Consider the following 26344-nt stretch of genomic DNA (forward strand, 5'->3'; position numbering starts at 1 on the left):
GGTGGAAGTTCTAGAAGTCGGCTTTCCTGACCTCCATCCTATGGATTCTTCCACAGACTTTCTGATATTCAGGGCAGGGTCTGGGGAACATGGGGAGACAAGCTTTGTTGAGGAGCCAGTTGAAATAGCACTGGGAGAAAGTTCTAGAACATTGTGAGTTTTAAGAAAGGAGGGGTGAAGCAGCTGAGGCACCAGAGCATGGTGCTGGGTGTTGGGTGCTAGGGAAGGATCCAGGATGTAGTGGGCTGGGAGAGGGAGTTAGAGCCCTGCTTCCAGAAGTGGAAATCCTTGTTTTGGATTTTCTTCATAAGCACTTCTAGATGGGAAAACGTTTGGCCACAGAATATGACCCGGAAGCCATCGAGGCACGAGGTAGCAGAGTCCTTAGAAATGTTTGCAGCAGCCCTCACCACATCCCTCTGCCCGATGTGTCCTTGGAGAGTCATCTTGCTTCCCTTGGCCTCAGTTTCCCATTCCCTAACACAGAGCCAATACTGTCTACACACAGAAGCCCTTGTGGGGATGGGATGAACGTGGTTGGTCACCGTTGAGCTGTAAGGGACCCATCATGCAATAGCCCTAGAGCCCTAGAGCCTACCTTGGTGAATCCACTCCCTTCTCCAACCTTCCCAGGCCCTAAGCACAGCCATGGTCTCAGAATCTGCCTTCCTTCCCAGACCCTACCTCTTGCCCTCGCCAAAATGACTCCTAGGACACTGGCAGCTTCAGCGAAAAGCACAGACCCCAGCTTTGGCAATTTTGGATGAGTAGACTCTGGAATAGTGTCAATCAGAGACATCGTGGGAGCACCTAGGGCCCTAGTGGATGTTGTGGCAAAACCTGGAAAGGATGTTATTGTCTCTGGCTGGCCCCTCCCCCAAACCACTGTCATGCAGTTACCTCATTTGCTCTTTTTCTGTTTCTTTTTTAAACAACCTTATTAAAATGGACTTGACTGCAAAGTGAAACCATCCCCAAGCTGCTAAGTAAGATGTGACTCAGTCTGTGAGAGCGGGGTGGGCTGTGGGTGGGCAACTTCTACAGGGATGTCCACTCCTGGTGTTGGGTCATAGCAGGTCTCCTGGAAATGGGACATTTCCTCCCGTGTCGACCTTTCCTGCATCTCACGCAGCGTCAGAGTGATGCTCCCACCTCCGCTTCTTAAGATGGAGGTTCCAGTCTCGTCAGCACAGATTTAGATCTGCTAAGTCCACTACTCCACTTGAACACAGCTGGCCAATCACCCATGAGAGGAAGTGCCCTCCCAGCTCTGGGCACTGTCTTCCACCTTCTGACGAGTGAATGAGGAAAATTCTGGGCAGAGCAAGCAAGGCAGGGTGAGCCTGGTGTCCAGACCTCTGTCCGGGGTCCCCGCTGTATCCTTGGACACGGTCGTGGATCTAGAATTCCTTTCTGTGATTTTACGGAAGGACCTTAGGTCTCCTTCTTGTTCCTGTGGCCATCCAAGGGACTGTCAATGAAATCTCTCACTAAAAGCCAGAGATGACTGTGTTTCTCTCTCCACTGGCTACCAGTTTAGCAATCAAATCAAGGCAGACAATAGTTGATTCTTGGTGAATCCACGTTTTGGTCCCAGAACCACCATCTTTTTTTGGCCTAGAGGTTCTCAGGCCATCTGTTGTAAAGTCTCTTTTAGAATTTGATTGGGAACCACCGGGAAGCCAGGTAGACCTCCTGGGATCTGTAGGATTCCTATTTGCAAACTTCTACCTTAGTTGTGTGGTCTTGAGACACTTGTCCCATCCAGAAAGTCTCCCGTGTTTGGTGCCACGGGATACCCAGAGTAGGTGGAACAAAGTCCAAGGCCAGAGGTCCCCAGACTCTCTGGATCCCAAACATGAACGTGTTCACCACCCCTCTGAGGCTCATGTGCACATTTTTCTGGGGACCGGATCCACGATTTTCCTATTTCCAACAACTTCTATGTGTGATAGAGGAGTCACCCCAAAGAATCTTCTGGCCTCAAGAGAGGCTGTGGGGGGCAGTGGGAAGGTTTGGGACTGGCCTGGAGTCCCACCCTGGCTAACTGGGTGAGCTAACTGGTCTGCGTGTCTGTTGTTGCCTGTTCAACAGGGCTACCTACACCCACTCTCTAGGCCCCCGGGACAAACATCCGTGTGGCCACAATGTTCACTTTCTACACGGGAACATCAGGGTTCTTGTTCCTGGGCTTACGCTGAGCACCCACCAGCGGAGCTCAGAGAGTGGACAGAATCTTCCGCGGTGGGAATCATCATGTCCTTCTGGGGTCACAGGGACACTCCCAAACCTGTAGAAGGCCCATGCCTCAGTTTCTTAGTTAGCTCTCCCAGGCCAGGCTCACTAAATATAAACGCAGGTCCTGAGAGGCCCACGCTCAGCTTGCGGTGAGCAAAGGGACGGACCCTGTCCGGCCTGTCTAGCCCACGCCTGGACCCATCAGCAGACCCCACTCCCCTGAAGTTTCTAGCACGGGGAGGGTGCGTTCGGGCACCGCTGATCACAGCTTAGAAACTCCGGTTTATCTCAAGTCTGTTTCATCTTGCAACAGACACGTACATATTTCTTGTATTCGTCTCCACTGAAGCAGTGAGAAACACTTGGCTTATTACCAGAAGAAGCCCCGAGAGGCTCGTTAGGAGGGCTGGGGGCTCTTGCTGGCGTAATAAGTGGTTATCAGCCGAGGGCCATGCGGCCTGCTGGGCGCCGGTTACATAAGCACCTTCCCCTCGGCTTCCTGCTGCCGGCATTAGAGTTCCCACCGTGCGCCCGGCCCCCCGCCCCAGAGCAGCGGCAATCAGCTCGGCTTCTGCTGTCACACGCCCCGGGTGTCCCAAGCAGGCAGGAATGATCACGTCTGCCTGATGAGGGCAAGCGTGGAGTGCTGGTCGGTGGGCCAGCCAAAGCCCTGGGGGCCGGGCCGGCCCTGCAGAGAGGCAAGGGCCCACGGCCTCAGAGACAGACCCCTCGTGGGATATGGGGCCCCTCTGGTGCCCGTGAACTCTGGAGCTTGGAGAGGTCCTGTCCAAGTTCACCCAGGTGAATGGTGACAGAGCTGTAAGGCCAAGCCAGGGCCGCCCTGTTCCCCGGCCCACCTTTGTCCCAAACAGGACAAATACGGGAGCTGCAGGGATTCAGCCCCTCCTGAAACCCTCCTCCCACATCCCTGCAACATGAGAGACCCTTCAAGGACGGGGAGCTCACTCCCAGCCCAGTTGGCTTTAGATATAAGAAACTTCTGGAGGTGAGGCAAGAAGCAGCCCCATAGGCCCTAAGCATGTGGCCACATGTGGTCTGGGGCCACACGGGGGGGGAGGGGGGTTTCCGTAGACGGTGGCCACAAGGCCCATGGGATACTGGCTCAGTGGAAGGATGGTTACATAGAGGCCACGAGAAAGTGCAAGGGCCACAGAGGATCCCTCAAGAAGGAGTTGGCACCAAGTGGCCCCAGGACACCGTACCTTGTTTACTGCAAACCTGGGAACCACAGGAGCAGAGGTGGGAAGCAGGTGGCCCTTGGCCCATTCCCAGGGGATGGCAGGATTGTGTCCACGCTCCCAGAACCTTACTTCCTCACAGGAAAATGGGAAACAGTGAGATAATCAGGTCCCAGCTCCAATGGGCACAACACTGGGGACAAAGGAAGCGTTCCCTAGTTCCAGAACTTTCTCTGGCTCCTTCTGCCCCTGAGAGCTTTGTGGTCACAACAGAGCACTTCTCCTAACTGAATCTGGCCCCACCCACACCCTAGCCTTCCTGTCTTCAGGAAAAACAGTTGGCCTCTAACAGGCCCCTGTCCAATAGCCTGGCCACCTTCTCTGGGCAAGCTGAGTCCCCCCGTGTGGTCTGGTGGTATCACTGCTCCCTGGGGGGACCCTCTCCCATCTGACAGGAGCCCCGCTGGCCCCAGGCAGGCTGTCCTCGCACCCTCCCTGTTGCCCTCCAAGCCGCTCGCTGGTTTCGGAGCCTGGAAGGACTGGTATGTTTTTCCGATATTTGCTTCTCATTTCAAAGTGTAAACCTGGCAAGCCAAAGAAGGGTCCGTGTTTTTCCCCTCCTTTTGCTCCTCTTGAGGGTTCTGACTTCTGTTTGCAGGGAGAAGTGTCTCTAAAGTTGATCTCGGGTGGTTGTTCTCAAATAACTGGGCCCAAGGAGCCCAAAAGCAGCAAGGGAGACAAGCCCACGTCTCTGGCAGCTTTGGTTTCCCGTTGAATTTTCCAAAGAGATTTTTGTGCGAAGGGTGTTTCTTGAGTTCGTCCGGTTTCTCTTGTCCATGTTGACGGCCATCCACAGGTCACTGCATTTATCATGGGGAGGCCGGGCCCCCCCACCCCAGCTTTCCACCCAAGGGCCGAGCCCTGAGCCCAGCTGCCCTCCGTGGCCTCCAGTCCTGGGCACGGCCAGGCCTGCACCTCCACCAACCGTTCCAAACGAATTCTTCCCACGGCGTCCAGTGTAGACAGGATGTTAGGCTCCCGTCCCTTGGGAGCTCCACCGGCCAGCCAGGGTGGCAGCAAAAGGGAAGGCACGAGAGGGCGCAGGACCCGGGTTCGAGGCTGAATGTAACCAGCAGGTTCCTGGACGCCTCACGTCACCCGGCCTCCGCTGGACGGCTTGTACGATGGAGGCATGATGGCCCCCGCTTCGTCAGATGCGCGGTGTCTGGCTCAGAGCGGCTGTTCCGTGAAGACGGCTGTAGTTGCTGCCGTGTACCTGCTTGTTCTGCTCGTCCACCCAGAACCTTCCACTTGGCTCATTTCTACCCGTCTAAGTGGCCACAGCTTCACGCCCGGGCATGTTGAGGGATGTGTGTTTCCAGGGAGGAGGTCTCATAAGGGCTACGTAGAGCCAACTAGTGGATGCACTCCGCTTCGGGGAGCCGTAGCTTCTCTCCCAGAGTGAGACGCCCACAGGGGTGCCCTCTGCTGCCTGCCTCCCAGGGGCCCAGAGCAGGATGGAGACTTCTTGGTCAGATGGCGTGAGGCTGAGGTGAGGGGCACAGACCCCCACCCACCCTTCACCAGGAGGCTTCTCCGCCCAGAATGAGCCTTCATTCACACTTCCGAGAAGGTGAGCCCTCCCCCGAGGAAGTGCGCTCTCCCTGCCCGGCTCAACCGGTCCAACTCATGGCAGAGATGGGGAAACTGAGGCCGGGCATACCCAAGGTAATCACGTTGCCTCACGCGGCACAGAAGGACCAAGCCAGATGCAGGGTCCCCTTGGGAGCCACTGGGGACAGTAGCAGGCCTCCATCACTAACTAAAAGTCAGACCCAATTGCTGAGGGACACGCAGAAGGCTTAGTACCCTGACCTTTCTGGGCTAATAAGGAGGAATATTTGACACCATAAGACATTTCATTATTAAAGCAATCAGGGAAACCTTTATGGAGGCACAGCCAACAGGCTTTCTCAATTAGCGTGAACACGAACCCCCCGTCCTCTCCAGGCCGCCCACCACTGCTTCCAGAAGCCAACAGAAGCCTGGCCCAAACCGCAGCCTCTCCAGCAGGGAAGGGCCGGTGTGAGTGCAGGATGCTGAGGCGGGGGGTTGTTTTTCTCCCCGGTCTGCTCTGGTGCCGCACCGCTCCCTGCACCGGGCCCTGGGTCAAGGCAACCAGTGGGATGTGGACCTCACCCTGGAGAGGTGCCCCCGGGCAGACGGGGCTGGGGTGGGCATACAAATGTATGCAGTGCAAAACTTTGGCTGGGCGTTACAGGAAAGCTTCCTGGAGGAGAGGACATGATAGGAGCTGCCTCTCCAAAGAGTAGAGGAGTTAGCCAGAACCTTCTGGAAGCCAGGGTGCCAACTTGTGACCTCGCTCACCCATCACTTCCGGAGGTTGCCCAGAAGGCTTTCTGGAGACTCCGTCCCTTGCCTGGCCTTGTGAGCAGTCCCGGGGGGATGGGAGGCGGTGGGCAGGGGTGAGGAGCACATCCGGGCCATGCGTGTGGGAGGCAGGCTGGTCCTGTTCAGCCTCAGTCTCAGCCTCAGCCCAGCAGGGTGCCTAGGGCTTGAGATCAAGCAGCCCGGAGCAGCAGACCCCTGGCCACCCCCCAACAGACAAGCAAGCCACCCGGGAGGGCCTCCCTGGGCAGAGGGTGAGCAAGGTTGGGGTCTGGGGCGCACTGCATCTGTTAGGGTTTCCCCAGGTGGATACCAAGAGCAGGCCCCCCCGCAAGGAGGCCCGGTTCTGGAATCGGCCCAGCTCCCGCCCCCAGCCTCTCCTGCTTGGCTCTGGAGGCCTGCACCCGCACCCAACAACCACACCCTCCACCCCTGCACTCAGGCCAGCCCATCCTCTGGAAGTTCCTCTCTGCCCCAGGCCCACGGGGTCCACAGGGCCTCCAAGATACAGCTGGCTGTTGAGAAGCCTCCGGACTCCCAGAGGGGTTTCCCTTCCCTACTCCTCCCCCACCCTGGAAGGGCCAGCCTGATGCAGGATCTCAGAGGACCCTAGACGCTGCCTGGACCGTGTTTCCCAGGCCCAGGAAGCCTCAGAGGCCCTCTGCTCCCCCTTCCCTTTGCCTTCAACCCCTTCTACCTGTGCCATTTCCCTCATGCTCCCTCGGAGCTGCACCCAGCTGTGCCCACCCATGCCCACCCGTGCCCACCTGTGCCCACTGGAAGCCAGAGTCCCTTGTCATGGGCCCAACCTTCACTGTGGTGAACAAAGAGTCTGTTCGAGGGGAGGGAGGCTGAAAGGCCAAATGTCTTTTATGTAAACTTCTTTTCTTAGAAGGGGATTGAAAACACATTTGTAACCTTGTCTTCAATTAAAAAAAAAAAAAAAAGCCCCAGCCGCTCTTTGGACACACTGTGTTGTTTGTCACTGCCTTCCGATGACACCGGCACACAGACTTCATGCCACCCCCACAGTGAGCCCCAGGCTGACCGTGGGCTGGGGCTGAGGCCAGTGAGGCACAGAGCGGGGAGCCGGGCCACACAGCCACGTGCCCAGCCTGGCGTCGGCACCCACCTTCGTCGGGCGCGACCCAGAGCCGCCTCCCCCCCCCCACCCACCGCGTGTCTCCCGAATCCCCTCCAGTAGCAACCCCAAACTGAACAGGCAAATGCACCTGCCCTTGCCCACCTGCGGGCATTTGCGCAGGCTCTGCCCCCCACGTTCTTAGCAGGCCTTCTCCCCGCTCCTGCCCTTGCCCTTCCTCAGAGGCAGCCGGGCCGAGCCACACCATCCCTACACCCAGGGAGGCCGCCTTGGGTCGTCATCGTGTGGGTACTTCACAAACCCTGCGGGCGGGTGGGACGTGAGCTCCCGTGGAGGGGAAGGGGGCCCTATGACCGGTGATCCGGTGTGGGGTTGGTGAGACTTCCCACATATCCGCACCACGGCCGCACCCGATTATCGTCCTCCTCTAAGAGGTGGACACCGGGTTCCGAGAGGTTAAGCACCCAGCCCCGGGTCACACAGCGCCACTCAGCCTCCGCCCTCCGGGCTCCCGCTCTGGCCCAGCTCTGCCCCCAGTCGCCTCCTCTCCCGGTGCCAGGCAGGCCGGGAGGCCCCGGATGTGTCTGTGGCACGATCCTGGAGCCCACCCCCAGATCTGGAGCGGGGGTCTGAGGCTCCAAACCTGTAGGATGCCTCCCAGGGCGCAGCACGGCCTGGCAACCTGTGATTAATTTTCCCGTGCTCATTAATTCCCGGATTTCGCCCTCTCATTACGAGGCGGTGGGCGGCGCGTCTGGGACCGCATGCCTGCCTGGCTCTGAGGAGAAGTTACGGGAAGGCCTGGCAACTCCTAATTGCCTTGCCTGGCCTCAGATGGGCTCATTAGAGGTAATGAAATCTGGGAGCCTGGGGCAGGGGGCAGCGCGGCGCTTCTCCAGGGAGACGGGCCGGCAGGATCTCTTCAGAAGACAACAGCCCGGGCAGGCGGGCGAGCGGGGGGCTCGACGCCGCGGACCCGCGGGAGGAGCGGGTTGGGGACCAGGCCTCCAGGATGCAGGGCCCCATCCTGACGCGGAGTCCAGCTCCTTCTCCCAAAGCTGCACCGTTAGTTACCTCTTCTAGAAAGAGCAGGCTCCCGGGCCCGGCCTTACCCACCCCTCCCCACTGCCTGTGGGCGGAGCCACGGCCTCTTGGAGAGGCAGGGCTTGAACCTCTGCCCGGGCCTCAGGCTCCGGTCTCACCCCTGCCCTTTCCCTGTCCGCTCAGAGCCCTCTAGAACCCACCTGGCTCCCCGGTGCCGGTAAGGCAAGCCCACGCCCGGCTACACGTTCAGTCCTGCAGGGTCTGGCCTCATGCTCCTCAGCCTCTAGTCTGGGCAGCTCCTCTCTGGCCCTCTTCCACCTGTGGCCCCTGCTGGTGCCACACTGTCCCCGGGCTCCCAGTCAGCTGGACACCCCCCTTGCACTCGATCAGCCTTTCCTGCGCCCGCCCCGCCTGCCCGCCCTGCTCTCCGCACACCCCGGCCTCTCCATCCCGTGCTGGGAATCTCCCTCGGGATTCCCCGCGACGCCCAGCCCGGGCTGCACACACGGCAGGGCCACGACGTGGGCATGCCGGCACAAACTGGCCATGCCTTCTTGCCACTGTCTCCCTGCACCTGTTCTGTGGCTCCTGCCCCTCTCTGCGCCTCAGTGCCGGCCCCACCCAGTGTGCCCTCTTCCTGGGGACGGGGCAGCCCCGTGTCCTCCTGAGCCTGGGGGACGGGGAACATGTCCTTGCTTCTCGTGACAGAGACAGAGTGTCAAGAAGCCCAAATGCAGAAGAGGGGTGAGTGGGGCAAGAGGTCAGCACACGGATGCCTCGGTCTGGCGAAGGGAGAGGGCTGGGCGGCGGCCGTCAGGGCAGCTGGCTCCGGCCCCGGGGGCCACGATGGTGGCCACGTGCCCTCCGGGCCCGGACTCACCGACTTCTCGGCCTCATCCTCGGGGCCTTCCATGGCACTCCTGGCTGTACCCCACGCAACCCGGGTGGACCCTCGGGTCCCGTCTGTGTGCTGGTTTCCTCACACGTGGGGCCTGCCCGGGACACCAATGTCCTCCGGAGGCCAGAGCCGGACACGCGTCTCGGTGGGCGCATCTCGAGGCGTGGGCCGAGCTGTTTCTCTCCGGAGGTTCGAGGTTGCCTGGCCTTTTCGGGCTTCTCAAAGCCACCTGCTCCCCTCGGCCTCCTTCACCTTCACAGCAGCAGCGGCCAGTGGGGCCCTTGTCACAGCACCTCACTCAGACCCTGACCCCTTGACTCCCTCTTGGCCTGTGACGACACAGAGCCCACCGTGGTCATCCAGGGTCACCTCCTCATCCCCGGGTCCTTTATATGAGCCCATGGGCAAGGCCCTGTTGCCATGTGGGGTCGCATAGTCACAGGTTTGGGGGTCAGGGAGTAGACGGCTGGGGGGCCACCGTTCTGCTGACCGCGATCTGGCCCTGCTTGGAGCTGCCTCAGAAAGCGGAGGACGAGAAGGGTCTGACAGGGGCCGCTCCGAGGGCACTGGTGACTCTGACCCCACTCTCCTGCGTGTCGGAGACAGCGCTGGCATGGAAGCTGGGCTGGCCAGAGGCCCGCTGTCAGGGCCGGGTGGCCCTCTCCCCGAGGGCAGGGAGGGGTCAGGTGACAGAGAAAGTTCCGGTCTGTGCGGCTGGCCGAAGCCCCGTCTCCTGTTGTGAAGCAGCCCGGCGGACAGCCAGGCGCCTGCCGGCCACGGAGGTGGAGACAGAGGCCTGCCGGGAACGGTGGGCCCTGACCTCCCCCACCTCCACCTCCGCCCACCCTCCTCGGCCACATCGGCAGCTCCTCCCTGCAGTGATCTGGGTTTCCTCGGACTCCCATCGGCCTTTCACATAAATTGCACCTGCACCTTCTGGCCCCAGGACCTGGAAATCAGCATCCCCAGGGTGGCTGGACCTCTAACTGGACATCTCACGCTGCAGGCACGATGCCCAGGCCAGCCCGGGCTACTGTCCTGCCAGCGTGCTTCCGCTGGCCACGGGCAAGTCCTAGGCCGAGCTCTCGGCCCAGAAAACGTTTATATAGGCACGTGCATGCACGTCTTCGTTCTGGGATGACTTCTGTCTCTTCTCTCATGGGCGGCTGACATGTGGCCTCAGACGGCTCCGGCTTGCCTCCCCCAAGGGTGTCCTGGGAACTTCGGATCCCCTAGCCGCTGACAACTCCGGACGTCTTTGCTCTGCCTGCCAGATCAGACCTGAGCTCCTGCGGGCTGGGCCCTCGGCCTCGCCCTCTGAGGGCACGGTGGGCCTGGTGGTGCCCAGTGCTCATCTGCAGACTGGCTGCAGAAGCAGAATGTTCCCAGTGCTGGCTGAGCCCCAGGCTAGCCATGGGGGCCTGTCCTGGCCCCTTGGGCCATGTCCTCATCTTCAAGGAGAAGGGGCCCCTGAAGCTGTCCGGGTCTGAGAGGCTGAGCGGGTTTACAGGGCTGCATAGAGCCACCGGCCCCAGAGCCATCGAGGCACTGTCTCGCCCCAGCCCTTCCAGCCAGCCTCTGCCACTTTGCTTTAAAAGATGTCCTCACTCAACATGGATGTCACGAGTGTCCTCTCTCCCTCTGGGTTACTTTCTTGATGACTGCAGGACCAAGCAGAGTGATCTCTCAGTTGGCATAGAAGCAAAGACACATGTTTTGGGTACAGCAGGAAGGGTACAGTCCCGGCGTAGGTGGGCGGCCACCCTCGTGTCCCGGGGAGCCTGGCATCAGTTGACGGACATTTGGGCTGTGTCCACTCTTGGCTATTACAAATACTGCTACGAACAATGAGTAGAAGTTTTTGTGCAACTCTACGTTTTCGGTTCTTTGAAGCACAAACCTAGGAGCGAAATTGCTGAGCCCAGTATCAACCACAGATCTTTGAGGAAGTGTTTCCCAAAGTAGTGGAACCATTTCACATGCCCGCTAGCCTTGGATGCGGCCTCCAAGTTCTCTACCACCCCACTAAAACACGTCATTCTATGTCTTTCTGATTATAGTCACCCTAGTGGGTGTGAGATGGTACCTTGTGGTTTTGATTTGCATTTCCCTAGTGACTAATGAGGTTGAGGATCTTTTGATATGCTTGCTGGCTATTTGTGTATCTTCTTTGGAGAAATGTCTGTTCAAGTTATTTGCACTTTTTTTTTTGTTTGTTTTTTGGGTTTTGTTCTTAATTTTGAGAGAGAGAGAGAGAGAGAGAGAGAGAGAGAATGCAAGCAAGCAGGGTAGGGGCAGAGAGAGGGAGAGAGAATCCCAAGCAGACTCTACAGAGCCCAGCATGGGGCTTGATCTCATGAAGTGTGAGCCCATGACCTGAGGCAGAATCAAGAGTCCGAGGCTCAACCGACTGAGACACCCAGGTGACCCTATCTGCACATTTTTAATTGAATTATTTATTTGTTTTTTAATTATTCACTTGTATGAGTTCTTTATATATTCAGGATATAATCAGATATATAATACGCAAATGCTTTCTCCCACTTGATAGGATTTGCTTTCGCTTTCTTGATAGTGCTCTAGAAACCCAATAGCCTTTAATCTGGATGAAATCCAATGGATCTTTTCTTTTTCTTTTTCTTTTTTTTTTTTTTGGTTGCTCTTGCTGTAGATGTCATAGGTAAGAGACCATTACCTAATTCTAAGTCAGGAAGACATCCACTTGTGTCTTTTTTCTAAGGGTTTTAAAACTTTAGATCCTCTTCCATTTACGTCTTTACCCCTTTAAGTTGATTTTGTATGTGGTGTGAGGTAGGGTCTCAACTTCATTTTTTTTTTTTTTTTTTTTGCATGTGAACATCCAGCTCTAGCAACACCACTCATTGAAACGATTATTCTCTGACCATTGAATTTTCTTGGCACCCTTCTCAAAAGTCATAAATATACCTGTAAGGGTTAATTTCTGGACTCTCAGATCTACCCTATTGATCTATATGCCTGCTCTGATATCAGAACCACACGTGATTACTGTAGCTTCATGGTAAGTTTGGAAATCAGGGAGTATGAGCCCTCCAACTTTATTTGTCTTTTTCAAGATTTCTTTGGTTATTCTGGGCTCTTGCATTTCCCAAACGAATTTTAGGATCAGCTTGTCAATGTCTGAGAAAAGCCAGCTAGGATTTTGACAGAGAATGCACTTACTCTGTATCAATTTAGGGGAATATTGCCATCTTAACACTGTTAACTCCTCCAATCTGTGAGCATGGAATGTCTCTCCATTTATTTAAGACTTCTTTAATTTCTTTCAGTGATGTTTTGCAGGGTTCAGTGTACAAGACTTAGACTTATTTTGTTAAATTTATTCCTAATTATTTAATCCTTTTTAGTGCTATTGCAGTTGGAATTGTTTCCTTAATTTCATTTTTGATTTATTCAATGATAGTGTAGAGAAATACAATTAGGTTTTGTATATTGATTTTTGTATCCTGGAACCTTGCTGAACTCATTTATTAGATCTAATAGTGTGTGTGTGTGTGTGTGTGTGTGTGTGTGTGTGTGTTCCTTACGATTTTCTACATACAGGATTATGTCATTTGTAAATACAGTTTTATTTCTTTCTTTACATTGTGAGTGCCTCTATTTCTATCTCTTGCTTAGTTTCTCTGGCTAAAACCTCCAGTACAATAGTGAGTAGAAGTAAAGAGATTGGGCGTTCTTGTCTTGTTCCTGAACTTGGGGAGAAAGCTTCACCTCTAAGCAGAATGCTAGCAGTGGATTTGCATGGATACTGCTCGTTAGCTTGAGACAATTCTGTTCTATTTCACATTTGTTGAGCGAAACAACATGAAAAGGAGTTGTACAAGGGTATTCATTTTTTTTCAAACTTGGTTTTGTATCTACTGAGATGATTATGTCATTTTTATCCTTTCTTCTGTTAATGTGGTGTGTTACATTGATTTTTGGATGTTAAAGCAATCTTGCTTTCCCAGAATAAACCCCGCTTTGTCATTGTGTATAATCCTCTTTACGGGTTGCTAGATTTGCTAGTATTTGGTAGGAGGGTCTTTGTGTCTATACTCAGAAAAGATATCAATTTGTAGTTTTCTTGTGATGTCTTTGCTTGGCTTTGGTATCAGGGTAATCCTGGCCTTACAGAATGAGTTGGGAGGTGTTTGCTCTTCAGATTTTCTATTTCTTCTTGAGTCAGTTTCAGTAGTTTGTGTCTTTCTGGGAATTTGTACATTTCATCTAAGCTATCTAATTTATTGGGATATAACTGTTTATTGTATTCCCTTATCATCTCTTTTTATTTCTGAAAGAACAGTAGTTATAGCCCCTTCTTCCTTCCTGACTTTAGTAATTTGAGTCTTCTCTCTTTTTTCATGGTCAGTTTAGCTAAAGGTTTGCAAATTCTGTTGATCTTTACACACACACACACACACACACACACACACACACACACACACGTTTTTGGTGCTACTGATTTTTTTTCTATTTTTCTATTAATTTCAAATCTATTATTTGCCTCCTTACATTTGTGTTTGTGTTTAATTCTTCTTTTTCTACTTTTATAAGGTATACAGTTAGGTTATTGATCTGAGATCTTTCTTCTTTTTTAAATATCAGCATTGATAGCCATACATTTCCCTTGATGCTGCTTTAACTGCATCCCATAAGTATATTGTGTTCTCATTTTCCTTCATTCCTTCACAATATTGTATATTGTGTTCTCATTTTCCTTCATCTCAAAGTGTTTTTTTTAATTTCCTTTGTGATCTCTTCTTTGACCCATAGGTTAATTGGGAGTGTGTTGTTAATTCCTACATATTCGTGAATTTCTCACATTTCCCATGTGGTTAATTTCTAATTTCATTCCATTGTGGCCAGAGAACATGCTTTGTATGATTTAAGTTGTTTTAAATTTATTGAGACTTGTCTTATGGTCTAATCGATAGCCTACCCTGGAGAATGTTTCATGCACACTTGAGAAGAATGAATATTCTGGTGGTGCTGCTGGGTGAAACGTTCTATCTGTAGGTTTCTGTTAGGTCGGGTTGATTCATATTGTTGTTTGATTTCCTTGTTCTTTCTCATAAAAGTGGGGCATTGAAGTCTCCAGCCATTATTTTTGAATTGCCTATTTATCACTTTATTTTCATGGCACGTGTTTGTGACTGTCGTCTTCCTAACAGATTGGCCCTTTTATTATTACAAAATTTTGTCTCTAGTAACAATTTTTGTCCTGAAGCCTATTATGTCTGATAGAAGTATAGCTTCTATACCTATAATCTCTTTTTTGCTGTATGGTTGCATGACATATCTTTTATCCATCCTTTTATTTTCAATCTAAGTTAAAAAAAAAACCCAAAGTATGTCTCTTATAGACTAAAAATAATTGTATCATATTTTTTAATCCATTCTGTCAATGCATGTCTTTCACCTGGAATGTTTAATCTATTTACATTTAGTGTAATCACTGATAAGGTAGTATTTATGTCTACCATTTTGCTATTTGCTTTCTACATATCATTTTTTGTTCCTGTATTCCCACATTATTGCCTTCTTTTGTGTTAACTAGATGTTTTCTAGTAAAAATTTTAATTGCAGTTTTTTTCCCCTTTCCTCTGTATTTTTGAGGTTTTGCTTTGGGATTAGCATCTTTACTTATAACAATGTAGTTCACATTAACATTGATTTAATTTCAATAGTATACAAAAACCTTGCTTCTCTATCCCCCCTTTCCTCTCCTTTCCTTTGTGCTATAATTATAAAAACTACATTAATTTATGTTGTATGCCCATCAACATAGATTTATAGCTATTGCTTTAAGCAGCTGTCTTTTTTATTAGATAGGAAGAAACTGTTCACACAGAGTAGTTTCACAGCCCTATGCTCTGCCTCTTCATCCCTTCTTAACCATCGCCCTCGACTCCTGGCAACCATTGATCTTTTTACTTTCTTTAAAGTTTTGCCTTTTCCAGAATGTCACACAACTGGAATCGCACAGTATATCCAAACCTACCAGTTCACCTACTGAAGGATGTCTTGGTGGTTTCCAGGTTTGGGCAATTATGAATAAAGCTGCTATAAACATCGGGGGACAGGTTTTTGTGTGAATATGTTTTCAACTCCTTTGGGTAAATCCCAAGAAGATGATTGCTGGATTGTATGGTAAAACTATGTTCAGTTTTGTAAGAAACCACCAAACTGTCTTCCAAAGTGGCTGCACCATTTTGCCTTCCCACCAGCAATGAATGACTTCATGTTGTTCCACATCCTGACCAGCATTTAGTATTGTCAGTGTTCCAAACTTTGGCCATTCTTATGGGTGTATAGTGATGTTTAATTGTTGTTTTAATCTGCATCTTTTCATATGCTATTTTCCACCTGTATACCTCCTTTGGTGGGGTATCTTTTAAGGGTTTTGACCCGTTTTTCAGTTGGATTGCTTGGTCTCTGCTTGTTGAATTTTAAGTATTCTTTGTATATTTTGTATAACAGGTTTTTTTATCAGATCTTTCGCAAATGTTTTCTCTTAGCTTGTGGTTTGCCTTTTATTCTCTTGACAGTCACTTTCACAGAGCAGAAGTTTTTAATTTTAATAAAGTCCAGCTAATAAATTCTCTCTTTCACAAATTGTGCTTTTGGTGTTGTACCTAAAAAGTCATTGTGAACCCAAGATTATTATGTTTTATCCTATATTTTAGGAGTTTTATAGTTTTGCATTTTACATTTATATCTGTTATCCATTCTGAGTTAATTTACTGTAACTTTATAGTAAGTCCTGAAGTCAGGTAGCATCAGTCCCCCAATTTTTTCTTCTCTTTTAATATTGTGTTGGCTATTGCTATGGTCTGAATGTTTGCATCCCCCCAGCCCACCCTGCCAAATTCACATGTTGGAAGCCTAATGCCCAATGACATCAGACAGTGTTAGAACATGGGGTCTCTAGGAGGTAATTAAGTCATGAGAGTAGAGCCCTCATGAATGAGTTTAGTCCTCTTATTTTAAAAGAGCCCGCAGACCTCCTGGCCCCTTCCACAATCAAGAATACCTTGAGAAGTCAGTAATTCAGAAAGGGTCCTCACTTGACCATGATGGCACCCTGCTCTCATACTCCAGCCTCCAGAACAATGAGAAAGAAGCTTGCTTTTTATAAGACACCCAGTCTGTGGTACTTTATTATAGCAGTCTCAAAAGATGAGATATCTATTCTGGGTCTAAGATATCTATTCTGCGTCTTTTGGTACTCCAGATAAACTCTAAAATTAGTTTGTCTATTTCCACAAAATAACTTGCTGGAATTTTGATTGGGATTTCACTGAATCTGTAGAACAAGTTGAGAAACTGACATGTCAACAATATTGAGTTTTCCCATTCATGAGCATGGAATACCTCTCCATTTATTTAGTTCTCCTTTGATTTTTTTCATCAGTGTAGTGGTTTTCATCATATAGATCACGTACATATTTTGTTACATTTATACCCAAGTATTTCATATTCCATTTTTTTCATCAGTTTAGTGGTTTTCACCATATAGATCATGTACATATTTTGTTACATTTACACCCAAGTATTTCATTTTTGTAGTGCTGAGGTAAATGGTATTTGTTTTTTTTAATTCAAATTCCACTTGCTTATTTCTGGTATATACAAAAGCAATTGACTTTTGTATATTAACATTGTATCCTGTATCCTTGCTATGATCACTTATTAGTTCCAAAACTTTTTATTGACTCTTTTGGATTTTCTACATAGATAATCATTTCATCTCTGAGCAAAGATACTTTTATTTATTCTTTGTCAATCTCTATACCTTCTTTTTTTTTCTTGTCTTATTGCATCAGCTAGGGCTTCTATTACAGTGTTGAAAAGTAGTGGTGAGAAGGGACATCCTTGCCTTGTTCCTGATTGTAGTGGGAAAGTTTTTGAGTTTCTCACCAATAAGTATGATGTTGGCTATATGTTTTTTTAATAGAAACTCTTTGTTAAGTTGAGGAAGTTCTCCATCTATTCCTAGCTTATTGAGAGTTTTTATCATGAATAGACTTTTTTTTTTTCAGTGCTTTTTCTACAAACATTGATTTGATCATGTGATTTTTCTTCTTTGGCTTGTTGATGTGATGGATTACATTAATTGACTTTTGAATGCTGAACAGCTTTGTATACCTGGGACATATTCCACTTGGCCATGATTCTTTTGTATACATTGTTGGATTTGATTTGCTAATATTTTGTTGAGGATTATTATATCTATGTTGATGAGAAATATTGGCCTGTAGTTTTCTGGCAATATCTTCATCTGGTTTTGAGATTAGGATAATGCTGGACTCAAAAAATGAATTAGGAAGTGTCCCTTCTATTCCAGTCTTCTGGAAGAGATTATAGACAATTGGTATAATTGCTTCCTTAAACGGTTGGTAGAGTTCCCCATCTGGGCCTGGTGCTTTCTGTTTTGGAAGGTTATTGGCTATTGGTTTAATTTTTAAGTAGATATAAGCTTATTTATATTGCATATCTTGTCTTGTATGAGTTTTGGCAGATTGTGTATTTTTTTCTAGATTTATTTTCTCTCCTTTATTGATATTATCAGTGAAATAATTCCATGCATTAAATTTGCTGTTATGTTTTCTCACATTTACTGTGTTGGGAAATGGCAGATTGTGTCTTTCAAGGAATAGACCCATTTCATCTAGGTTATCAAATGTGTGGGCAGAGAGTTCCTCATAGTGTTCCTTGATTATCCTTTTAATGTCCATGGGATCTGTAGTGATGTTCCCTCTTTCATTTCTGACATTAACAATTTGTATCCTTTCCAACTTTTTTTGGATTAGCCCAATAAAGTATTATTGATTTGACTGATGATCTTTTCAAAGAACCAGCTTTTGGCTTCATTGACTTTTCTATTGATTTCCTGTTTTCAGTTTCATTGATTTCTGCTTTAATTTTTATTATTTCTTCTCTTCTGCTTACTTTGAACTTAATTTGGTCTCTTTTTCTAGTTCCCTAAGGTAAAAACTTAGGTGATTGATTTTAGATTGTTCTTCCTTATATATGCATTCAATGCTATAAATTTCCCTCTAAGTACATGACTCTCACTACATCCTACAAATATTGATAAATTGTGTTTCCACTTCCATCAAGTTAAAAATATTTTTGAATCTGGGGTGCCTGGGTGGCTCAGTCGGTTAAGCATCTGACTTCGGCTCAGGTCCTGATCTCACAGTTCCAACCCCATGTCGGGCTCTATGCAGACAGCTCAGAGCCTGGAGCCAGCTTCAGATTCTGTGCCTCCCTCTCTCTTCCCCTCCCCCATTCACACTCTATGTCTCTCCCCCCAGAAATAAACATTAAAGCAAATTAAAAAAAATTATCTTGAGATTTCTTCTTTGACCCATGTGTTATTTGGAATTGTGTTGTTTGATCTCTAAGTATTTTACGATTATACAGCTATCTTTCTGTTAACAATTTCTATGTTAATGCTGTTGTGGTCTGAGAGCAACTATTCTTTGAGATCTATTCTTTGAATTTGTTAAGATGTACTTTATGGCCCAGAATGTGATCCATCATGGCAAATATGAGCATAAGAAGAGTGTGAGTTCTGCCGTCGTTGGGTGACGTCTTTCATTCTTCCTTTCTTTTTTCATGTTGTAGTTTTTTGTTCTTGAAAATCGGACATTAAAATCATATAATGTGCTAACTCTGGAAATCCGATTCTCTTCCTCCCCAGGGTTTGCTGCTGATGTCGCTGTCTTTTGGTTCGTTTGTTTGTTTCTGTTTATTTGTTCGTTTTAGTTGGTTAGTTTTGTTTTGCTTTGTGGCATTTCTGTACAAAGTCTGTAAGGTCTATTCTTTGTTGTGTGTGGCCAAGGAAGTCTCTTCTCACTGGGCTTAGTTTCAGTTAAAGATTGGACGGAGTTTGCCTTCAGTGCCTGGAAACTATAAGTCTCCTAGTCTTTGCCAGGGTCTCTTTCTTGTGTGTGTTGAGGGGCTCCTTCAATGCCCATCCAGGCAATTAATAACTCTGCCCTGGCTTTTACTTCCTAGTCTCAAGATCAGCCAGAGGGGAGAGCTTAGGACCTTCTCAGGTCTTTCCAGAGCAAGCACGTAGCATGCATATGGCCTTCCGGATTCCCAGGAATATATCGGAGCTTCAGAAAGCTTCTCTGTGTGACTCTGGATCTCAGCGCTGTGAGTTCAAGCCCCACATTGGGCACAGAGCTTATATAAAAATAAAAAATAAAAATTAAATAATTAATTATTTAATAAAGCAAGCTTCTATGAACTTTTCATTTCCCAGCTTTTCCTCTCAAGCCTTTCTGGTTAGCCTGTTGTTTGCCCCAACTGTCGTCCACTGTCTCTGGATGCCGTGAAGGTAAACATTCACCTATAAATGTTTTCAACAAATGCTCTCCTTGTGCCAGGAGAGTGCCAGGTGAGGTCAGATGAAAACTGCCTTGCCCATGGGGTCTGTTCACCTCCAAGGTGAGGGTGTTTGGAGATGAGGCTTTGGGGAGGTAGTTAGGTCACAAGGAAGGAGTTCCCATCGTGAGATCAGTGCATTCATAATGAGACACTGAGAGATCGCCCCCCTGCCAAGCCCTACCACGTGAGCACACTGCAAGCATCTGCAAGCCGGGAAGAGAGCCCCCCCCAGAAACCAAAGGGGCCGGGCCCCCCGATCTGGGACTTCCAGCCTCCGGAACTGTGAGCGGGAAACTCCTGCTGTTTAAGCGCTCCCTCCCACCCCCTCCAGTCTGTGGCATCCTGTCCTCACAACCCAAGGAAACACACACACCCAATCGTAAACACCCCAACACTGCGTCCAGACCTGGACCCAGACACCACAGTCATCTCCAACACCCACTGAAGCCGCCCCGGGTGCTGGCCCCTGGGGAACGCACGGCCAAGGGGACCGTCCCTGCCCCCAGGACTGGGATGCGTAAGAAACACCTTTTGACTTCGTAGAGCTAGACATCTGAGAGGCAAGGGGCAGGGGCAGGTGCTATGAGCAGCGTTCCCAAGTGACAGGAGAGGCGTCTCCATGAGAAACTGGGTAACAAGGAGATGCTGAGCTCATGACCCAGAACCTCACTGCTGCCTTAGTCCGCCTCCCTGGAAGGTGGCTCCCGGCTGAAGAGGCCCAGTTGAGGGTCCCGTCACCCCTGCCCGTCCCCCCCACCTCCACTCAGGGGGAACGCCTGCCACCAGCAATGTTGCCCTCAGCAGTCACTTCTGTCTTTATCATCCGCACTGTTGTCATCACCTTGATCTTCACCTCCATCAGTGACACGAGAAGAGAGAGCACAGGCCCTGGTGCGTAGCGGGTGCTCAGTCAATGCCTCTCCGCTCTCGCCCCGTCTCGCACGCTCACCCGGGCATCTTGCGGTCTCAAATCTAACGATGTTAACGAAAGCAGCGGTGACTGCCATTATGCTCACTGCATGCCCAATATATCCAACAAAAGCTCAAAGGCAGCCGTTTACTGAATCCTTGCAACCCTTCAGTGCCCGTAAAGAGGCCGAGGACAGAGAGCTGAAGTGTCCTGACAGAGGGCACCGTGTTTGCTTCAAGGGCAGAGCTGAGACGAGAGCCTGTTATCGGCGGCGGGGATTGCGGGGCTCCCTCCCTACTCCATCCGGCTGCAAGAAGTGAGCCCACATCGCCCTGGCACACACACTCACACGCACGTACACGCACGGCAAACATGTCCACTCACACACCACACACATCACACCCACTTACGCACGCACCTGCCACAGCCACATGCGTATACACTCACACAAACCCATGTACGTGCACACACCGAATACCCATCTTTAGGGTCATCCACGCTTAGACCTACGCATGCACAGAATTACCCACAGGCACGCACACATAGACACCACACACATACAAACACCAGTGACGGTTAATTTTCTGTTGTCAGCGTGGCGAGGCCATAGTGCCCCGATATTTGCTCAGGCCTTATTCTGATTGGCACACGGAGGGTGTCCTTTGCGTGAGAGTAGTATTTACATCAGTGGACTTTGAGGGGCACCTGGGTGGCTCGGTCGCCTGAGCATCCAACTTCAGCTCAGGTCATGATCTCGTGTTCGTGGGTCTGAGCCCCAAATCCCAAAGCCTGCTTTGGATTCTGTGTCCCTCGCTCTGTGGCCCTCCCCTGCGTGTGCTCTGTCTCTCTGTCCCTCTCTCTCTCTCAAAAAATAAAATAAAATGTTAAAAAAAATTAAAAATAGATAAATCAGTGGATTCTGAGTAAAACAGATTGCCCTCTGTAATGTGGGTGGGCCTCATCCAATCAGTTGAAGGCCTGAATAGAATGAAGCCTGACCTCCCTTGAGCAAGACAGAACTCTGCCACAGATAGCCTTTGGACTTGAACTGAATCTCTTCCCTGCTGGCCTAAGCTGCAGATTTTAGACTTCCTAAGCCTCTCCATAGTTTCAGGAGCCGATGAGCCAATTTCTTTTTTTTTTTTTTTTTTAATTTTTTTTTTTTCAACGTTTTTTATTTATTTTTGGGACAGAGAGAGACAGAGCATGAACGGGGGAGGGGCAGAGAGAGAGGGAGACACACAGAATCGGAAACAGGCTCCAGGCTCCGAGCCATCAGCCCAGAGCCTGACGCGGGGCTCGAACTCACAGACCGCGAGATCGTGACCTGGCTGAAGTCGGACGCTTAACCGACTGCGCCACCCAGGCGCCCCCCAATTTCTTAAAATAAATCGCTCTCTCTCTCTCTCACCACCCCCCTCTTGTTAGTTCTGTTTCTCTGGAGAACCCTGACGAAGACACACGTATACATCCACGCACAACGTGCAAATAGTCACACACACGTACCCACACTCACACACACACACGTGCCCTTCCGTAAAGGCCCAGCGGGATGATCTGCGAGCCAGCACGGACTGTCCTCAGACCTCAGGGCCGGGGACTCGTGTCACTCCCGGCGGGGTCCAGATGCCACTCCTGAGGACGGGTCTACTTGTTTATCTTTTGGGACTCCTAGAGGGGAACGCGTTGTCTTTGAACCCGCCCAAAGGAACTCGGTGTCGATACACAATGGTTGCTGGTGTCGAACTCAGTGAACAGGAAAGCAGGTGCTTTCGGCTGGGTGACGTTGGCACAGGCTGGCCCCGAGATGCTTCTGGCCGAGCAAGGGGAGGGCTCACCTCTCTGTGGCTCGTCCCACGTGATGACACCCGCAGGCGTGGGCTCCTCTGCCTCAGGAGGTAGAGACGGACAGGCAGGGTGGAGGGGTTGTTCCAGAAGACCCTGGCCCCATCTCACCCCTGAGCAAGGGCGGGAAGTCGCCACTGGTGGCTGGACCGCGGTGGGCGTCACCCAGAGAGGACCCAAGCTCCCTCGCTGGTCTCGGATCAACGTCGCTGGGGTCAGAAACACGAACCAGGTGAAACGCGAGCTCTCGCGGAAACGCCTGCCGTAAACGTCTGCTTCGGCTTCTCAACACGTGGGAATGATGCCGCCCCTTCCTCAGACAGAAAAAAACACAACTCTAATCGACAGCAGAACTCGTAGTAGAAGGTTCCGTGATCTCCATGGGGCTCTAGCTTTCCAAGGGAAGAACTAAACTAATGAAATCCCAATCAGTGGCAATCACAGCTGGCCGAGCACATTTGGGAGCATTTGGAAGACGTCATGTTACCTGACACATCGTCCTCACCTAAGGGCAGCGGGTCCAAATGTGACACAGAGCAGAGCAGGCCAGGAGGCCAGCAGGGCCGGGTCAGCGAGGGACGGGGCAGGGGTGGGGTGGGAGACCCCGGACGGGGGGCCGGATTGTTGAACCCTCCCAGCCCCCCCATCAGACATCTACCTGGAGAACAAGAAGGAGGTGGGATGGCCAGAGGATCCGCTCCGGGCAGGCCTTTTAATCCCTCAACCACACACTCTGAAGACGGTGGTAGGAGCCCATTTGCCATCTGAGAAAACGGAGGTCATAAGATGACCGTGCATGTTTCGTTAATACAGAGAAGGAGGCACCTGTCCGCCCACCTCTGCTGTTTGGGGGTGTGTCCTTGCAGGCATAACTGGTCTGATAAGGTGCCGAACCTTCTGGTTTCACTTTGCAAGGTCATGGGCTCCTGACCCTTGTCACTGAAAGCAAGCCCCTCTGAGATGACCTTGGGAGACCCACGCAGGGGTGTCCTCTTGTCTGTCCACGAGATCCGAGAAGGCTCCGTGTTCTCTCTCTTGCAGTGCTGTCTGAGTGTGTTGGAATTCTGTCCAGACTGTGTACGCACTTTCCCGCCGTCTTCCGTGCACGTACGCCTGATTGCGCCTACTCCAGAGTAAAGGGAATTCTCTCCTCCATTCTGGGACGGAAGAGTCTTCTGCGGGCAGGTCTGTCCTGCTTCCCCAGCACACAGTGGAGTGGCGGTCGGGGGCTGTGACCCTACTCATCACCTGGCCTGGAGTCCAGCCAGAAGTCTTGGGGATCTCAGGGGGGATATCTGGAGGCGAAGGCAACCATCCTTCCTTGTCGAGAGGTTATCTGCACAAAATGCTATTACACGCTACCTTGGCCCGGGACGCAGAATGACCCAAGGGCCCCGTAAACTCAACAGGTGCCCAGAGGCTGAAGACGGTGACGATGCCATTGACCGCACAGCCCCGTGCTGCGTCCAACACGCGGCTACGGCGGCCAGTTCCGTCCGTGCTTGCCAAGCCCTCGCCTGCCTCTGAGACACGGGCTCCTCTCTCATGCACGTGACCCTGGAGACCCGTCCACGTTCCTGCGAATATCAAGCAAGGGCTGGTTCCTTTCTGTGGCTGGGCGGTGCCCCCACGTTCGCCCAGTTTGCTCCTCGGGCGGGTCCTTGCCACGGGTCCGCTCTGACGGGCCCAGGTGCACCACTCTCAGCGTCTCGTCGGGAGCCGCCGTTTGCCTTTCTTCACCGAGTCAGGCTTTGCCCATCACGGTCCGGCAACACGAACACTGTTATCATGCTGTTTATCGGCCTTCTTTTCCGACTCAGCCTCTTCCCTCTGCCTTCATGATGTGCAGATGGATCCGGGGAGGAACGCTAATTGCACACGGCTCCGCTACCTTAGGTCGGTCAAACACACAATCCGCACGCGTCTTAATACCATCGACCACTTTATTCTTGAAAAGCTGGACATCTTTTATATGGACACTCCTGTAGCCCCTAGGTTTGGAGGGCTGGCTGTATCTCGTAGAAAACTCTCCTCGCCTACGTTAGTACTGGCCCAATGAGATTACGGCTCCGTTTCCCTTTTGTGTTTGCTGTGTGCCACCAGCTCACCAGAGGTGGGATCCGCGAGGAATGGAAGACAGGAACGTCAGACACCGAGCACGGACGCTCGCCTCCTAAGCGCTCTTTGGGGATACGCACCGTAAACCTAAAAGCAGCATCCTGATGAGGTCCGCGTTGCACGAATCCTGCTCCGAAGCACACTGGTCCCCAGCGATAGGGTGGCCGCACTCAGGTGCCCGACGACTTCTGCCCCCCACCCCACCCCCCCCGCCATGGCCCTATAAGACGTGTGTCTCTTGTTGAGGGTGTCATGGTGGCGGGGACGCAGCCTCAGTTACGGGCAACGCGCTTCCAGGACCACGAGGCAGCTGAGGCTTTGAACAGAGTGGGGGACTTGTCCTCACACCCCTTGTTCGTGTCTTTACTTCACCATCGGACCACTTGCGGACGGAGCTCACAGACGGGCTCCAGAAAGGGTTTCGAACACGCTCCAAACAAAAACTGCACCAGGGATGCAACCTCAGCTTTCACATCACCCGACGGCCGGTGTGGGCGGTGCCCGGTGCCTTCGGCGAAGGGCTCTCGGCTCCTGAATGCCGGCGGCGCCCTGGCCCGAGCCACCGCGCCCAGAAGCCGCCGTCCAGAACCAAGTGGCCCGAGATGATCTTTGAAAGAGGTATTTCTGAATTAGAAAAAAATTACATGTGTATATGTCTACAGTTATCGTTCCTAGTGTCCTTTATCCCATTGTGAAGGCTCCAGTGTCCATCTGGTATTTGTTTCCTTCTGCCACGAGGACTTTCTTTAATTTCTTTTCTTCCCTTTCCTTTTCTTCTCTTCTCTTTTCTCTTCTTAAGCGACTGAGCCACACGGGCGCCCCAAAATATGTCTTTATCTTGCCTTCATTTTTGAAAGATTTATTTATTTATTTATTTATTTATTTATTTTGGCTGGGTATAGAAGGGAAATCTGGCAGTTTTCTCTCTTTTGGTATCTGTAGGTGTCTCCCTTCTTACGTGCACTGCTCTGATGAGAAGCCTCTGTTCCTCTGGGCTTACAGTGTGGTTTTCTGTTTCGTTGCTTCCAAGATTTCCTCTCCAACACCACATTTAAGCGGTTAGGTGAGGCCGTGCCTTGCTGCGGCTTTCTTCATGTTTCTCGGGCGTGGGGTTCATTGGACTTCCGTGCTTATCCATCGACTTTGTAAAATCTTCTGCCATTATTTTTTCAAACATTTTTTTTTCTGCCTCTCCTCCCTTACTTCAGGGACTATTTTTTCATACCCATCCAGCCACTGGAAGTCATCCCAGAGCTACCTGATAAAAAAACATTGACTTTTTCCAATGTTCTTCGCCTGTATATTTCATCGTGGGTAGTCTATTCCGAAGTCTTCATGTTAACTAATCTTTTCTTCTACGGTGTTTAATCTTCAGTTCGTCCCACCCAGGGTGTTTTCATCCCAGACACTGTGTTTTTTGTTCCTTGACGTTTGATTTGCACCTCTTTTCTCAGTCTTTCCTTTCGCTTGTAGAACACAGAGCACAGAGTTAACTATTTTTTATCACGTTTCCCATCTTTGATTGAGTTTTCTCTTCATTATGGTCATATTTTCCTGCAACTCTACATACCCAGGTAATTTTTTTACTCGATTCCACACACTGTAAATTTCCCCCCCAGCAGGTGCTGGATATGTTTCCATCCCTAATAAATATTTTTGAGCTTTGTTTTCAGGCATAGTTGCTTGGACACAGTTGGATCCTTGGAGGCTTGGTTTTAAATTCTGTTAGGTAGGTTTCGGTCTGGCACGAATTATACCCCAGGGCTGAGTCGGTACCCTCTGAGCGCGCTACCCAACGCCCACGACCGCGAGGTTTTCCAGGTGGGCTCGGGAGCTCCCCACCCTGCCCGAGCATGGGTGCTGTTATCTCTGATCCGTTCAGATGCTTCTTTCCCGCCTGGGGTGGCTTGCTCACACGTGTGCACTGATCCCTCCCCCGGCGAACGCCCCTCCTCAGACTCTGAGTGCCCCCTCTGTGCCTCTCTCTCTCTCCGCACTCTGCCTGTGGACCCCATTTGCCCCTCGCTTCCCGGCCCATCTCCTCCACAAGGGAAGGCCCCGGCTTCCGTCTGGGCCCCCTCCCCGATGGTCGCCTGGAAGCTGTCCCCGGGCAGTAAGCCGAGCAGCCACAAGGGCTCACATGGCTTGTGTCCCCC

The sequence above is a fragment of the Panthera onca genome, chromosome B3 (genome assembly GCF_046562875.1).
Source record: "Panthera onca isolate mPanOnc1 chromosome B3, mPanOnc1 haplotype 2, whole genome shotgun sequence".
NCBI classification, from domain to species: Eukaryota; Metazoa; Chordata; class Mammalia; order Carnivora; family Felidae; genus Panthera; species Panthera onca.